This window comes from Dromiciops gliroides, chromosome 4, assembly GCF_019393635.1.
Source record: "Dromiciops gliroides isolate mDroGli1 chromosome 4, mDroGli1.pri, whole genome shotgun sequence".
In the NCBI taxonomy this organism is placed as follows: domain Eukaryota; kingdom Metazoa; phylum Chordata; class Mammalia; order Microbiotheria; family Microbiotheriidae; genus Dromiciops; species Dromiciops gliroides.
In genome coordinates, this window is record NC_057864.1 from 74,186,251 (window position 1) to 74,199,578 (window position 13,328).

At 41.2% G+C, this 13,328-nt stretch overlaps 1 protein-coding gene across 1 annotated transcript in view; it reads left to right on the forward strand.

The window, feature by feature from the left end:
• The first annotated feature begins 12,323 nt into the window (after window positions 1-12,323).
• Window positions 12,324-13,328, forward strand: part of CACNA1E (calcium voltage-gated channel subunit alpha1 E) — a 649,518-nt gene continuing 648,513 nt past the window's right edge. The window contains 1 exon segment of the mRNA XM_043963674.1: window positions 12,324-12,343. The gene's annotated coding sequence lies outside the window, so the exon portion shown is untranslated.

The following is a 13,328-nucleotide window of genomic DNA, read 5'->3' on the forward strand; positions in this document are numbered from 1 at the left end:
TCCCATAGTTGTCCTAATTAGTAGCCCAGGACCATTTTTGTCTACCGTCAGGCAGTATAAATAGTTTTTTTTTTTTGTGGGGCAATGGGGTAAGTGACTTGCCCAGGGTTCACACAGCTAGTAAGTGTCAAGTGTCCGAGGCTGGATTTGAACTCAGAGTACTCCTGAATCCAGGGCTGGTGCTTTATCCACTGCTCCACCTAGCTGCCCCCAGTCTAATAGTTTTAAGACACCCAGTTCATGCGCAATAGAGTCAACTCTTTAAGGATTGTTCAGAGCCTTCCACTCATCTAGATCAATTGCTGATTCTTGACCTGGATGACACTCTCTTCCCATCACTGGATGTTTATTCTGACCGTGTCTCCAGCTTCTTGATGTTTTATACATTCATGTTATAACCTAGCAAGGGTTAAGTGCATCTAGGTGGTACAGTGGATAGAGAGCCAGAAAGATGAGTCTTCCTGAGTTCAAATCTGACCTCTGTGTGATCCTGAGCAAGTCACTTAACCCTGTTAGTTAAGGTTCCTCATCTGTAAAATGAGCTATGGAAGGACGTGGCGAACCAGTCCAGTAACTTTGCCAAGAAAACAAAATAGAGTCACAAAGAGTCAGTCATGACTAATCAACTAAACAAAAATACAGGAAGACCTGTATTCAAATCCAGCCTCAGATACATAGTAACTGTGGACAAGTCACTTAACCTCTGTTTTCCTCAGTTTCTTCATCTATAAAATGAGAGTAATAATGGCACCTACCTCCCCAGGGTTGTTGTTATTGAGGATCAAATGATGTAATAATTGTAAAATGGCAAGCACATAGTTAATGCTATATAAATGTTAACTATTATATAATAGTATTTGATTAGATAATAAAATATTGCATAATATATAGTTATATAAGATATAATTATAATGACATAATTATATAATATTGGCTATTATATAAATTTTAACTATTATTATTAGCTCTGAATTACCTTTTCAGTCATCATATGTCACTCATATTCATGGTAGAGCCAAGCTGGTCTTCTAACTATTTCTCATACATGGCACATTGCACTTATTTCATAGCTATTTTTGTAAATACTTATTTTGTGCATTCTTCTATGTGCGGTTTAGCGGCTAGAAAATTGGACTCAATATAAGGAAGACCTGAGTTCAAATCCTGCCTCTGACATTTATACACACATATACATATATAAATATCAGACACCCAATATATGTATTCAATATATATCACATAATTCATATATATATACATATATATGTATATATATATATACATATATGTTTTGTATGTGTGACCCTGAGCAAACTTCTTAACCTTTTAGTTCTCTAGGAAACTCTCTAAGGCTAGATAAGTTTCAGAAAGGGCACCAACCTGCATTGGTAGAAGGAGTTTCCTCATCTAGGACTTTCCTGTACTAATGAAATCACAGGTCCAATCCCTAGAGCCTTTTATTTATATGTATATATGTTGTAGCTGTAGATTCCACCCCCCCTCCCCCCCAGTAATAGAAAGTAAGCTTCTTCTTCTTCTTCTTCTTCTTCTTCTTCTTTCTTCTTCTTCTTCTTCTTCTTCTTTTTTTTGGTGAGGCAATTGGGGTTAAGTGACTTGCCTAGGGTCACACAGCTAGTAAGTGTTAAGTGTCTGAGGTCATATTTGAACTCAGGTCCTCCTGACTCCAGGGCCGGTGCTCTATCCACTGCATCACCTAGCAGCCCCTCCTCAGTTATTCTTAAATATTTACCACAAGACCCCCTGAGATGGCTCAGATTTTGGAGAGAGACTGGGAGTCTGCTTTTGGGATAGTCATTATGACATATAAGGAATGTACCTTGGAGAGACTGGATAATATGTAGACATTCCATAACTGGTTCTGGCTGGCTAACCATGTAGTTGGGAAGAGTTTTTTCTCTATTGACTGCATAGCCAAAATTGTTGACTTCTTCCAAAGACCCAAATCAGGTTTGGCTGCCAGGTTGTAGCATTCACATCTTGGGTAGCGAGGTGATTGCCTCACTCATAGCATCTGGTGAGAGACTATAAGTGGAAAGGCCTGGGTGGCCATATAGTATCCCCAGAAACAGGGCCTCTGTGGCCTTTTCACTTGTACTTTTTTTGTTCTAGGTACAAAGAGTGTACTTTCCCATCTAGGTCAGGAACATGGAGTCCAAGAGTGGGAATACATACTGTGTGTTATATAGTCAGTGCTTATTGAGGCTCTGAGGAAAAGGGAGCAAGGATCAATTATTAGAACTCCAGCCCATTAGAAGGTTTCATCTTGTAATTGTGCCCCAACCTGGACATAAACTTGGTGAACCAATGCTATGTAGAAACTGAGCTAAGTCATGAACTTAATTCCCTTTTCTTTTAACCCTCCAAAGGCTGGGGTGATACGAAGGGATTATACCTCTGAGGTGTTTGTATGTTTGTTCCTGATATATATTTGAAATAAAAATCCCTCTGTAAAGTCAGTTGATATTAAGTGGTTTAGTGGAACTGAGGTGCCAGTTTACAGTGCTTAACAAATGGGGAGAATACAGCTGGTGGGGCTCAACCTGATGGCAGAGAAAAAAGACATCTTCACCCTCTATGAGTGATTGAGAACACTAAGAGGAAATGTAATTGTCCAGACCCTGAGATAGTGGGATCAGAGCATACATATTCTCCTATCATAATCTCATCATGGGATCTTATATCTGAAAAAATGACTGGAAATAGTCTCCCTATATTCCAATGGCCATTTGGTTTTGTTTCCCTACTATCTCTGAAAAATCTCTGGTGCAATCTATGTCATTCCCATCAAGTTAGACATGCCCATTCCCTCATTCCCACCCTGACAGCATCCTACTTCTCTCCAGATTCCTCCTTGTTATGTGCATGACCCTGGTTGAGGAGGTGATGCTTGCTTAAGGGGTCACTGTGTGAGAAGAGATTACATATGATAAACCCATGAATGACTCAGGAAATGTGGGTCTCTGGTAGTTAGGGAATTAGGTTTACCTTTTACTTTTTTTTACTCCTCTCTCTCTCTTCAAAAGAAAACTCATTGTCATTATACCATAACACATTGACATCCAGTGAATCTAAAAGGGGCATCAGGCAGGTGGTATTTGTGACTCATTGTGATGACTGAAGAAGTCTTCTTTTTTCTTACTGTCATTCACACTCTTAGTGCCCCCTACTCTACAACAAGGTTGCAAAAGAGTCCATACCTGTTGAATTCCAACATAGCAGTGTTTAATGGACTTATGGAGGATAGAGGCTCTCATCTCTGGGGGAAGTGTTTCATCATTTAACCTAATTAATTGAAGCCTCACTCAGAGCTTTAAGCTCTAAGGACAACTTGCCTGGTGGTAGAGAGGGAGAAGATATTTAATCCTTTCAAGATTGACTCACTCTTTGTTTTAATCGACCTGAGGTGTGAGCCTATGGCTTCCATTTTCTGTCTTCCTTGGAGAGATGGTACTGAGAACTGTGTCCTTTTCTTCAGCCCAGGGGTTTCCTCAGTCTTGATTTTTGAGACAAATGAAGACCTTTTAGGAAATCTGGATATGTCCCCAGAAAGGGGCTCACCTTTGGTAGTTCCCTAATACATTTCTTGATCATGAAAGGACATAGAAATTGTGGCATACTAATTGGAGTTGGGGGTGGAGAACAGAGAGGAAAAGAACAAGTGAATGGACTTCTCACAATCTCAGGGCAGCAGATGTATAGTATATGGGCAGGGCAGTGGGTTTAGAAGTAGAGCCCCTGAATTTGAATTTTGGTTCTGCCATTTGCTTTCTATGCCCAGAACAGTGCCTAGCACATAGAAGTTACTGGATAAATGTTTGTTGATTGATTTCTGGGTTATTTTGAGCATACTGTTCACCTCTTGGAACCTTCTTTTCCTCCTCTGGAAAATAAGGGAGATAAGTAAGATGTTCTCCATGAGCCCTTTCAGCTCTGAATCCAAAGGTCTAGGAATCTATAATCCATGAGTGGAGTTCTCTCAGACTGTCCTAATTAATACCTGATGGATAATCTCAAATTGAGCTTCCACAGGGCTCATGCAGAGGCTGCTGCGTACACTCCCTGTGGCTTCTGGAGACTAGGATGAGGACAGCTTCTATTCCCAGTCACTGGAAATGAATTCCTATTTTTTTGATTCTGCTTCCATTAGATTAACTCCCCCGAGTTTCCCCCACCCTCTTGCTCTCAAGATTTCCACATGAACAGACCCGTGGAGAATGAATCAGACCAGTTGTCCTTGGAAATGAAGTGTCTGGCTGATGAATGGAGGACACTGAGGGGAGTTTCCTTCAAGGATCAGCTCTAGTTGATACATATCCATAGAATACTCAGGGATGGGGAAATGGAAGCCACCAGGTAGCCATGTGAGGTTGGGGTTGGTAGGGTAGCATGGGGGGAGATAGCAGGGGAGTACATTTACAGTTTAATATGACATAGCATTCTGAGGATATTTCAGCATCTTTTTATTTTTCCCCTAGGTCACTGAATATCATGTAGGGATTTAAGGACTAAAGTTGTCAGCTCTGGTGTTAGATGTAGTGGGGTAGTAATCACACCTACATAAAAATCATCACTCTTTGAGTAGAGCAAGCACTTAATAAATGTGTGTGAAATTGAGTTTGATTGAATCTACTCCCTCCAGCCCTGCGCCCCCTTTTCCTATGGTCAGTTACTCTGGGGCTTCCATTTCAGGGACGGGTGGCTGTCTAGTACATACAATCTAGCTCCAGCTTAACAGAGACTGCCCCAGTCTGGTCCAGACCAAGAGAAACCCCATTCTCAGGAGGGCTGTCTTTGGGATCCTTTCTTTCTTCTTTCTTCTCCTTTAATTGAATATAAACCCCATGATCCTTATCTATTGGTTAACATGACAGAAATATTAAATATGATACAACTTTGCAGATAACCCAGAGTATTTCTTTGCAAAGAAAGAAACAGTCACCAAAAGAGAAGACTTTCTCCAAGAGGTAAGGGAGATGCCACAGTTGAGGCAGGATGAGATAAACACCTTAAGGGAGGGGACTCCAAGCCTGCCTTCCATGCTTCCCATCATCCTGTGAGATCATTCCTGGGGACCATCAAATGCCCCAATAGGCCCACCTGGGCCACAGGTGGCAGGTAGTGATGAGCAAGGGACTTCAGAGCAGCCAGCCCTTGGCAATGGAGTTGGGGCTGGGGTGGGTCACAGGATCCATGGATTTTGAATCTACTTCCTTTAATAAAAGCATTTTTTTCCAGTTACACATAAGGATAGCTTTCAACATTTGTTTTCATAGGATTTTTAGTTCCAAATTTTTCTCCCACCCTTCCTTCCCTCCCTCCTCCCAAAGACGGAAAGCAATCTGATATAGGTTATATATGTACAATCACATTAAACATATTTCTGCATTAGTCATATTGTGAAAGAAGAATCTTTTTTAAAAAGAAAAGTATTTTATTAGAATCTACTTCCTTTAAAGCTCTTTTTTATTTTTTGCAGTGCAATGAGGATTAAGTGACTTGCCCAGGGTCACACAGCTAGTGAGTGTCAAGTGTCTGGGGCCAGATTTGAACTCAGGTCCTCCTGAATACAGAGTCTGTGCTTTATCTACTATGCTACCTAGCTGCCCCCTAAAGCTCTTTTCATTAAAAAGAAATATACAAAAAAAGAAGGCTCCCCTCTCCCCATCCCCAATGCTGGCTTGGTCTACCCTGGAATTGACAGCATGCCCTTTCTCCTCCCCCTCCAGCACTGTTTAGAGGTAAATAACCAAGGTCTATGCACTTGACACATGTCTGTTCCCTCTACACCCTCAGGAGGAAAGTGCACCGTCTCTGCTTTGATGGTAAGAGTTGGCCCCCATTTTCAGATGGGTAGACTGAAGCACAAAGATGTTTTTGCTAACTTGTCCAGGCTCATTCACAGTCCATCAGTATGGGGAGCCCCTGACATCCAGGTAACTTTCTAAGATCAAAATTGGAGAGGAGGTGCTGACTTGCACTGGTACAGGACCCTTCTCCACCGGGAATTCTCTATGTCAATGAAATAACAGAAATAGCCTCTCACCTTACTGTCTCTCCCCAAACCCAAACCCAAAAATATCCCAGAAGACTAAAATATGATTTAAAAAAATATTTAGGAAAACAAGATAACTTTCCCTGATGATTGCTTTCTCACTGTCAAAACATTCTTGAACCTCATGCTAATTTTTCATAATATAATTTGGCTCTTGGGAGAAAGGAAAATGGTGGTTATCAAACCTTCATGCCTTTAAACAACATTATTCAGCAATCCTGTAACTTTCTTTTCTCCAGGGTGAATGAAACTTCTTCTCCTCCATCTCTTTTAACCTTTTCCTTATATTTTTTCTTTCAACATCTTCATCATCTCCATTCTGTTTATCCTATAATAACAATCATTGAGCTTCAGATTCAGAAGTGACTTTAGATGTCATCCATTCTGCATCAATTCACCAAAATCTGATCAAAAATCTCTTCTATGTCATTCCTGACAAGTCCAGGAATTCCTTCCATCATCTCTGCTTCTGCTTCCACACCACCACTGGTAACTGGTGTTCCAGTATCTTCCAGATTGTCCCCAGGCATTCCCTACCACTCCATCCCATTGCTGCCATTTCTGGGTCATCCTGCATGTGTTCCTGAAGGGACTACATAGAAAATAGCACCCTCTGTAGAACTGAGTCTGAATCTGTGTGTAGCCTTTCTCCTCTCATTCTGACTCAGCCCTGTTTCTTTCCAGTCTTCTTTTTTAAAGGTTGGGTCCAAGACTATATCTCATGATGTGGTAAATGAACAATAAATACATAGGACAAGACCAGATAAAACTCTTTAGAAGGATTAACATTGTTAAGAGAATCTTGTTGTTAGGAAACATATCACTAAAATGGAGGCTTTATCCTGTTAACCTCATTAACAAGAGTTAACCTTGTCAGGCCTTAGTTGGGACTTGCTACATAAACTCTCCCACCACTTCACACAGCAATCTTGACTCACAGTATGCAAGGCTTGCTTTCCCATCATCACTTATTCTTTCTTTCTTCTACTAAAAGATACATTGATGGACTTGGAGTAAGGAGTCCTGGATTCAGGTTTGGATTTAGCTTTCATTGATAGCACCATGATGGAGTGTGGGGTTTTTAAAAATATTGTCCATGTCATGGACCCCTTTGGCAGTCTGAGGCAACTTACAGACTCTTCCTCAGAATGATCCATATTGCCTATTTTTAAAATTGAAGTAAATACTCACTTTCAGTTACAGGTTAGTAAAAGTAAAGATATGATTTTCCTTCCCATCTGAGTATAAGTTGTCCCAATGAAGGACAACTGGTATAGAAGTTTAGAGGAAGGAAGGAAAGATACTTTGTTTTGTAATTATTTATCTGAGTTAAAATCCAAGATATTCAACCTGCTAGCTACCTTTGTGAATCTTAGGGCCTCAGTTTCCTCATCTGTAAAATATGCTAGGATGAACATTAGATAGATCACTGGACCTGGAAATAGGAAGACCAGAGTTCAAATATGGTCTTATACATTTTACTAGTTGTCTGATTCTGGGTAAGTCACCTTATTTGTATGGGGTGTTCAAAGAGGACTAATACCTCTGGTATGAGGGCTGCTGAGCCCTTTTTAGGGCTGGTCATCCATATTTGGTTTCTAGCTTTCACCCAGCTCTTACCTGTGGCTCCAAGAAGCTGTAGCATGCATGGCAGTCACAGTCTTACTAGACAACCTTCTTGGCAGATGGGCTAAACCAGGTTGAGGGTAACTGATGGGCCTCAGACCCATTGGTGAGTTAAGGGGGTGTCTACTCCAAGCATGTGAAGACTTCCACTGGCGGAGTGGGCAGAAGAGAACAATTTGTTCTAGCGGCCATGAAGAAGCCTGAAGTAGGTGCTTAGAGCTTAGTCAGATATTGAAGATACCAAGGTGATCTGTTGCATCCTGGGCCATTTCTAGTTGTCCTGACTTGTTCTGTCACTGGACTTCAGTGACTCTGGAACAGAGAGTAAGGTAGATGACTGTGCAACCATGTTTCACTTAAGTCCAATTAACCCATGTGACAAGATATCACCCAGGGAGGTCATTGGCCCTCTTCAAAAATTAAGGGCAAATAACAGCAACCTCAGTTTCCTTATTTGCATAATGGGGATACTATCTATTTGGCAGGCTTGTTGTAAAGATCAAATGAAATAGTATTTATAAAGCACTTAGCAAAGTGTGCAGCATATAGTAGGTACTTAGTAAATGCTTGTTTTCTTCCTTCCTCTAAAGTAAGGAGGTTGAACTAGATGACCTTTAAGGTTCCTCCTGGTTTAAAATCTGGGATCTTATGATGCTATGATACTGTGAAATTGGCCTTCTCACTGATTTTCCCACACTCACCCACCTGCCCTTTCCCCTGCCTGACAGTCCATGCCTGGAGGGCTCTTACTTCTCACCTCTGCCTCTTAAAATGCCTTATTTCTTTCACAACTGGACTCAAGTTTCTCCTGCATAAAGCTTTTACTGATTTCCATATCTGCTGCTATCAATCAATTGACTGATAATCAATCAAGAAACCTTATTAACCTGGGAGTTGTGCTAGGTATGGACTGGGAGAGGGAAAAGGGTCAGGTTATTAAGAGCATAAATACGTAACAGAACAATTTATATTTGATTCTGGAACCAATAAGGAGTGAGCTGAGGAGTGCTATGGTCAGTCAGATTTAAGAAAAATGCCTTTGGCATCTGTGTAGAACAGAGGTGACAAACCTGAGGGGTGTATGGGGTCCACAACACTCCTTAATGCAGTGGGATAAGCCAATTAAAATGGAATTGAGAAACATTTAACAAAATAAAAAGTATAAGAAAAGATACATAATGTTAATTTGTGTTTTTCTAAGTTAATATGCAGCCCACAGGGATCCTTATGTTCAGTTTATTGGCCTCCGTTTCTATTTGAATTTAAGGATGGCTTGAGGTAGGAAGAGATTTGAAGAAGGGAGATATATTAGGTGAGAGATGATGAGAGCTTGAATTAAGGTGATGATTATATGATTAGTTAGAACTAGACAGACACAAGAGATGTTGTACAGTAGAAACCTCACTTGTAGCAGTAAGGTTTGGCATCTGATGAGACATACGAGGTGAGGATGAGTGAGGAGTTTGGTAATGCCAAGGGGCAAACACGGGAGAGTAGGATCACTATAAGATGAAAGATTTAGAGCTGAAAGGGACCTTAGATATCTTCCAACCCAACACCCTCAATTGATTGATAAGGATACAGAGGTACATGACTTTCTCAGGATCACACAGCTAATAAATATATGAGCATTTCAAAGTTGGGTATTCTTGTCTCCAGGTCCAGCTCCCTGTCTACTATATGTTTGACTTTTTTTGACAGAAATAGAGAAGCTCAGAGGAAGCATGGGTTTGGGGGAAGAGATCATGAGGTGGTTTTTGTTGTTGTTGTCGTTATTGTTGTTTTTTTGTAGGGCAATGAGGGTTAAGTCACTTGCCCAGGGTCACACAGCTAGTTAAGTGTCAAGTGTCTGGGGCTGGATTTGAACTCAGGTCCTCCTGAATCCTGGGCTGGTGCTTTATCCCCTGCGCCACCTAGCTGTTTTTTCTAAATGATGAACTTGAAATGTTTATGAGGCTTCCAGTTTGAAATGTCTTAAAGTCAAGCTGTTATGTGGGACTGAAGCTCAGGAGGGAAACATGGGCTCGATGGGTAGATCTGGCAGTCTCTATATAGAAATAGCAATTAAGCTCCCAAGAACTCATGATATTGCCATAGTGAGACAGTTTAGGGGGAGAAGAGAAGGATTAAGACAGAGCCTTGGGGGTTAAGAGATAGGATATAGATGAAGATCCAGTCAAGGAGGCTGAGAAGAAGCTGTTAGGCAGGAGAAGAATTCAAAAAGGGTGGTGTCATGGAAACCCAGGAAAGAGAAAAATTTTAGGCAAAAACTCTCAAAAGTATCAAATGTTGCAAAAAAAGTCAGGGAAGATGAGGATTAAGAAAAGACCACTAGATCTGGCAATTGAGTCAGAGGTCACTGATCCTGCTTGTGATCCTTCCCACCAAAATATCTTTTATTTATTTCATTTCTGTTGTTTTTTAGTCATTTCAGTTGTGTCTGCCTTCATGAATCCATTTTGGGATTTGCTTGGCAAAGATACTAGAGTGGTTTGCCATTTCCTTCTCCAGTTCATTTTGTAGATGAGAAAACTGAGTTAAACAGAGATAAGTGACTTGCCCAGGGTCCTATAGCTAGTGAGTGTCTGAGGATGGATTTGAATTCATGTCTTCCTGATTCCAGGCCTGGGACTCTAACCACTGGGCCACCCAGATGCCCCAATTTTGTTTGTATTTATGTTTTCTCCTGTTGGATATGGACAAAAAGGCCTGAGGAGAAAGAGAAGGGGAACTCCAGTGGAAAAGATTTCTTTAAGGTTATTGCTCAAAGCTGCTGCTGCTTTCTTCCTTCACTTCCCTTCACTGCTCAGCCACCCTGCGAGTCTTACTATGGTTAAGAGTCAGGATGGTATGCATGGGGAAATGCCCACTAGACCTTACCACCTGCCCTTTAAACCCCAGGGCATTGCCGAATGACTTGCTGTTGTACCCTAAGGACTCCTGGACTTTTGTCATCTACTCTGAAACTGAATCCTTCTTTAGACATTGTGTCTCTTAGAGGCAGCTAGGTGTCTCAGTGGATAGAGCATTGAATTAGGAGTCATGAAGACCCGAGTTTAGGTCAGTTCTCAGACACTTATTAGCTGTGTGATCCTAGGCAAGTTACTTAACTTCTGACTGCTTCACTTTTCTCACCTCTAAAATGGGTATAAGAATAGCATCTACCTCCAAAGGTGGTTGTAAGGATCAAAAGAGATATTTGTAGAGTGCTTAGCAGAGTGCCTGACATATAGTAGGTGCTCAATTAATACTTGCTTTTTTCACTCCTTTCTTCCCCTAAATAGAATGTAAACTCCTTGAGAGCAGGGACTATTATGCTATTCTCTTTGTTTTCCCAAGGCTTAGTATGATGTTTGACAAATAGTAAGTGCTTATTAAAAACATTTTTCTTGGGGGCAGCTAGATGGCACAGTGGATAAAGCATCAGCCCTGGATTCAGGAGGACCTGAGTTCAAATCCAGCCTCAGACACTTGATATTTACTAGCTGTGTGACCCTGGGCAAGTCACTTAACCCTCATTGCCCCCCCCCAAAAAAAAACCCAAGAAAAACATTTCTCTTCCTTTTCATTTCATTCCATAGAATGCCAGCTTCTTGGGTGCAAAGACTATTTAATTTTTTGTCTTGTATCCCTAGCACATAGATTGGCACATAGTAGGTGCTTAGTAAATGCATATTGATTACTTAACTCACAGGTCACTGACAGGTCAAGTCTAACTTTCTTCATCCACAAGATGAGGTTAATACTACTTGCACCACTTTCTGCACAGGCTTCTTGTAAGGGTCCAATTTGATTATGTCTGTGCTCTTTGGCAATTAAATTCGATACAGAGAATAGCAAGTTACTATTATTTCTATTGTTAGAATTTAGGCTGTAGTGTGGAGGGAATTTAACCCATTAAGCACTGTCCCCATGACTTCATTAAGTATCTCAGAGTAGGTTGTGAGTCCCCAGAGTACTGACCCTTCTGTTCCCTTAGGTTCTTTTGGTGAATTAATAGGAGTGGGAATTTTCTTCCAGCCTTTTTGCCTGAGGCAGGGGGAGGGAGTATGGGAATATAGGATCTTGGACAGTTCCTTCTAGGAACTAGGCCGGAACTTTGCCATGGTGCTTCAGATTTTGGAATCTGGAATTTTCAGCCCCCTCTTTCCATTATGATAACAGAGTATCCCAGAAAGGGGGAAGAACTTACTTTAATGCACTTGTCTCAAACCTGGAAATTCCAGGAAATGATCTGTGGCCAAATGTAGAAAGAGAGAAAGAGGGAAAGGCTGAGCAGGCATGAGCAGGCAGCATCTGTTGAATGGTGAACCCCAAGAGTTCAATTACCCCAGATCCCTCCATGGAGGGTAACCATGGAAACATCATAATCCAAAGCATCACCAGTCTCTGAGTAAAACAGACACGTGCACACACACATACACACACACACACACGATATGGATGTACACAGGCTGGGTTTCCACTTACTTTGTATGTGGGGTGTGTTTGTGGGCTGTATCAATAGTTTGTGTATGGATGTGTCAAATATAATAAGTATGGGTGTGTACCAGTGCTTTGTACCTTCTGCTTTCTGCTTCTGTTCTCTGGGCTGGTGACTGAGCGTGGGCTTGTCCTAATATTTGGGTGCTGCATTGATAGCTGGTTAGTGTAATATGGGAGTGAAGGTTTTCCTTTTTCTTTTGGTGATGGTGATTTAGGCATCAAGGTGGCTTCTTCTTCCCACTTGTGCCAGAAAACATTCTGTGAGTACATTCTATGAGTTGACTTCTTTGCTTGTTAGACTCAATACTCTGGGAATCTGGACACCTGGGTTTCACCTCCGATGTAGTCATTTTAAGCTCTTTATAGGTTGGCCGAAACCAATCTTTGCAGCCTTTGTACACATCACTCTTCTCTATATCTCTTTGGTCCAGCCCAACTGACTCCCTGGCTTCTCCCATCTTTGTTTTTGCATTGGCTCTTCCCCATGCCTGGAATATGCTCCCTCCTTACCCCTGTCTTTTGGAATTCCTGATTTGCTTCATGATTCATCTCCAGTGTAATCTTCTAAATGTGGCCTTTCTTAGTCCTTCCAATTTCAAGGATCTGCCTTTTATGTGTTTTGCGTATGTCTCCATATGTCCATGTCATCCCTCTCATTAGCATGTATGAACTCCTTGAGGGTTGGACCTGCCATTTGTTTTTGTATTCCCAGAACTCAGGACAGTGCCTATACCATTTTGTTATTGTTGTTCAGTCATTTCAGTCATTTTCTGACTCTTTGTGACCCCACTTGGAGGCAAAGATATTGGAGTAATTTGCTATTTCTTTCTCCACCTTGTTTTACAGATGAGGACACTGAGGCAAACAGGGTTAAGTGACTTGCCAAGGATCACACTGCTAGTAATCATCTGAGGCTGGATTTGAACTCAGGTCTCTCTGATTCCAGGCAAACTATTCTGGTGTTCTATCCACTTTGCCACCTACCTACCCCATCTGTCACATTAATTAATTAATAATTAATAATTGATTAATAAATTCTTGTTGATTGATTGGTACTTAACTAGCTATGTTACATGAGTGGTCAGTTTCCTCATCTATGAAGCAGAGATAATATTTAAGCTAAGAGGCAGCTTGATAGATATAG